Source organism: Arachis hypogaea, chromosome 3, assembly GCF_003086295.3.
Source record: "Arachis hypogaea cultivar Tifrunner chromosome 3, arahy.Tifrunner.gnm2.J5K5, whole genome shotgun sequence".
NCBI classification, from domain to species: Eukaryota; Viridiplantae; Streptophyta; class Magnoliopsida; order Fabales; family Fabaceae; genus Arachis; species Arachis hypogaea.
Window position 1 is genome coordinate 96,759,171 of NC_092038.1, and position 4,874 is coordinate 96,764,044.

Here is a 4,874-nt window from a genome sequence, read left to right on the forward strand (position 1 = left end):
CATTAGGCTCAAGTCTCACTTGCTTGTGTTCTTAGCTCAAAAACATGATTCACAAGATATATAATTCAAGCAAGTTTTATGAAAAGTTTTCACTCAAATCAATTGAAGTGCCCTATAGATAGAAATCTTGAAAAATTTTCATTATTTTGACTAAGCTTATTTTGTATATATATGCAAAACTAAGAAAATGCAACAAAAATCCTAAAAACCTAAAATGAAATTCAAAAGTGTTGGGATTAGAAATTCGTCACCCAAAATCGCCGATCGGTCGGACGACCTCCCTACACTTAAAAGTTTGCACCGACCTCGGTGCACTCAAAGATGAGTAAGGGGGTACGGCGACTCTCCGAGTTGCTGTGTGTTCTTAGTCTTGCTTCCATGTTTGCTTGTGGTGCATTGTTCTTGAAAAACAAAAATATAACACCATAAGATGAGAAGATATAAAAACAAAGAAGCATACATTGTTGGAATGAGGTACTAATCACTAGAAATGATTGAGTGGATTAGTGTGACATGAATGACAAATAAGTGTGTGAATTCTAAATTGCGCGGTTTAGAACACACATTAGCCTAAAAGTTATGTCACAAAAGAAGCATGCACTTCACTTATCCTAGTGTGCTTGAGATGCTTTAAGTAAGCTTGTAAGGTAAAACAAGCATTAGAGAAGCATGGAAGCATTCAAGCTAAAGTATATAGATGCATATGATCATGAAACACAACACATTAAGGAAAATGCACAACATCATCTATCAAGAGGTTGCCTAATCAAAGAATAAGGCTCAAACCACATGGTGGCTAGCTACAACATGCAATTCAAAAGAGTTACAAGCTCAAAGGCAATTCTCATCACTTGGTATTTTTCAAAAGGTAAGCATGAAAAACTCAAAACCAAGTAGCAAAATATAACCTCAATTATAGAATCCAACAAAGATTATCTAAAAACATTAATGCTAAATTAGCATTTAGGCAATAAGGGGCAGCAATGTATAGTAAACAAAGTCAATAATCCAACACTTATCATGAAAAGAGAGAAAATAAAATGAAAACTAAACTAAAACTAACTATCAACTAACTAACTAACTAATTAACTAACTAACTAACTAACAACTAACTAAAATAAATGGTTATCCATGGTGTTTGGAAGTGTTGGGTGAGGGGTAGGAGGAGGGAAGAAGAAAGGAGAAGGAAAGAAATAGAAAGAGGAGAAGAAAAGAAATGTGTTGAAGGAAGGAAATCCGCGCGTACGCGCGCATGCCGCGCGCGCGGATGGTTTATTTCGAGAGTGGCGCGTATGCGTCATGTGCGCGTGCGCGCGAGTGGGGTTGTGCCACGTTGGCGTGGCGTAGGCATAACTCTCTGAAAAATGTATGGAATGTGAAACTTCTCAATCCATGCGTACGCATGCATGGCGCGCGCGTGGATGGTCGAAAATGCTTGATGCACGCGTACGCGTACAGTGCGCGTACGCGTGGATGGTGCTTTGTTTTTCAAAAATTTTTGCTATGTTTTTGCACCAATCCAAGCATTCCAAACCTCCAAACAGCTACCAAAACAACATAAAACCTTATTTAACATACTAAACTACCAAATATACTTAACTAACTAAACAAAACATGAAATTAGACTAATTCTACCAAATATTTACAAAAGAGAAAATGAAAATATTTTACCATGGTAGGGTGTCTCCCACCTAGCACTTTTATTTATTGTCCTTAAGTTGGACTTATGGGGAGCTTCTCTCAAGGTGGCTTGTGCTTGTCCCAAGATTTCTTATGGATTGAGCCAAGTGTTGATGGAGTTCTTCACAAGCTTAGGGCTCCCAATGTTGATCCTCTTTTTCTAATCCGGGATCCCACACTTTATTTTCATACCCGTCTTGAAGTTGATTATCATTATTAGTCCATCCGGGTGGTAAGTAAGGTGAATTCTCTATATAGTGGCCAACAATCCTCCCAGACCCATCTATTTGAGCACTACTCCAACCTTTATATCTCATGTTTGATGCATCAACCATAATGAGCCTTGATTTGCAATGCCCACCACAAAACCTTTTCCGCTTACGCTTCATCCCACAAACTTCCCTAAGTTGGCCATCCGTTTCAAGCAAACCATATTCAAGTGGGATAATAAAGCTAATAGAAATGAATTTCACCCACTCAAATGAAGATGTAGATGGCAACCTAGGCAAAGATGCTTCCAAAGATCTTGATAAAGCATAACCAACCCTCGTTCTTCTATTTCTAGGGACTTCCACCTCTTCACAAGATCTCTTAATCTCAATCCTTTGTTCAACAATTTTATCTAAACCTTTTCCTTTACTCAAATCATAATAGGGAGGGTGAGAAAAATTTACCTCCTCAACGCTTTCAAATCCAACCGGAGAAGGTTCTTCATACTCAAAGGATTCTTCACCACTAAGACTTGATGCTTGATCTTCATCACCAAGGGAACTCAATTCTTTCTCTATCCCATCCAAGTCTTCATATGGAATATGCCTTGGAAGGTGTGCACTTTCCTCCCTAGCATCAATTTCAATCATCTTGGAGGGGTTTTCTTCAACTCTATGTTCCCATGGAGGCTCCGCATCTCCTAAGTCTTCTACCACTTCTTCTTTGTCTTCAACAATTAAAGCTTCCTCCAATTGTTCCAATACAAAGCAACTTCCTTCATTTTCCACCGGAGTTTCCAATCTCTCCTTCATGCTATGCTCTTTAATTGATTATCCACATGTGACCATGGGAGTGCTTTGAGTGCTCAATTATTGGGGGCTAAAATGCTTACTACCTTGGTCAAGGTAGCCATAAATTCTAGTGTCTCCCTTTGCATTTCTCCTTGCCCTTGAAGTATAATGCTAAGGATTTCATCCATTAAGGATTGGAGTAGATAAGAGGGTTCATTGTCTTGGAGAAAGGGTTCATTATAGGAAGGTGGTTCTTCTTGGTAAGGTGGTGGTGTGTATTGAGTTGATTCTTGGGAGTAGTAATCTTGGAATTGTGGTTCCATATATGGCTCATATGGTTAAAAACGTGGTTGGTGTGGTGGATAAGGATTAGAGTCATATGGAAGTATTTGGTTAAAAGAGGCTTGTGAGTATAGTTGATGATCATGTTGAGGATATGATTCATAGGCATATGGTGGTGGTTCTTGAAAGTCACAAGGAGAATCACCATAGCCATTGGATTGGTATGCATCATAGAATGACTCTTCTTCATAGTGCATTGGTGGAGGTTGTTGCCATGAAGATTGATCATATGCATATGGCTCCTTCCACCTTTGATTGTCCCATCCTTGATGCATGTTGTCATTGAAATTCACATCTCCTACAATATAGTTGTAATCACACTCATAGCCAAAGTGAGAATTCATGGTAGCAAGAGAAAATAAAAATCAAAAGCTAATAGAGAATAAGAGAAACAAAACTCTACAACTAGCAAATAAAGTAAAAAGCAAGATATTCACACTATTCACATATATACAATAACCAGTAACATAACACCATTGATGTGAACGTGAAATAGAAAACCTGGTTTGCAAGTAAGCCTAGAAAAATTGGAAACATAAACCAAGAATTCAGGATACCAATCAAAGTGTCACAATTCTCAAGGATTAGGCATATGCATCATCATACCTTAAGGGAATGGTTAAAAGGTCAAATGTAAGTAAAAGTGAAGTTAGCAGTTATAGAAATCAGTGAGTTAGAAAAGTGAAGTTGGTAATTAGTGGTATGATGGAGAATTGCCCAATGGGGAGAGGATTGCAAGTTATGCGCAACGGTCATGTTCACAAGCATGAATATATAGAAATGCCAAAATGGACTTCACAATAATTGGTGTTACAAACAATAAAGTCCAATTGTGTAACTATGAGAAATTGAAAGTGATGTTAAGTTGCAACAAGTTACACAATCAAAGCGTACTAATTATTGTGAGAGAATAAACGTAATGTAAGGAGGTTGCATATTATGGTTCAACAAGAATGTAGGCACTTCTTAGGGTTATTGGGTTTTTTTTTAAATATGATGCGCGCGCGCATGAATGAATTTTTGACGGTATAGAAATTATCAAGTAACCAATCGTAGTATAGTCTAAACCGACACAAAATCCATTATCAAAGAAATTCTACAATCTATAATCGAGAGTATTAATCTCCCGAGTCGTTCTTCCCTAGGAATGCTACAAGGATGCATGCTATTGGTTAAGTGGTCTTTCGTGGTTTGAAGAGTGTGGCATAAAAGTGCTAACAAAGGAGAACAACAATCAATCAATATTAAAAGCCTTGGCCAAGGTTGAACATTGGAAGTTCCATCACTATAGCTTCCTTCAATTGTGATAGCAATGGAGTATTGCTTCACATAATTAACCCCTAATCATAGAGGAAAGTCAAGTAAAAGTAACTAACTTGAGTCACAAGTCCTAGTCTTACCCTAGGGAAGTCTAGCTTTAGTGCACTCTAAGTCAATTAGCAATTCTCAATTCTCAATCAACAATTGACATCCATTATTCAAGTGTCTCCAATGACTCAACCACTAGGCCAAGTGAAGGGGATGCTACTCCATATCTAAAGTTGGCATTTTCTCAAACATGTGGAGAGCAAGAATGAAAGACATAGTAGAATTGAGAAGAAGCCTAGAATCAAAGTAATTCAATACAAGAGATTAACAACAATCAACAACGAATAGCGATGAAATGAGATCTTCAATGCATTAATAGAATCCAAAACAACAAAGTTAAATCTAAGATCTATGAGGATTGAACAATTACAAGCACTAATTGAGATTAGAGAAGAGAATCTATAACATGAACAAAGTAAATTGAGAGTTGTAGTAGATCTCACCAAGAAATAGTTGAAAATTGAGAAAATGAAGATGAACCCT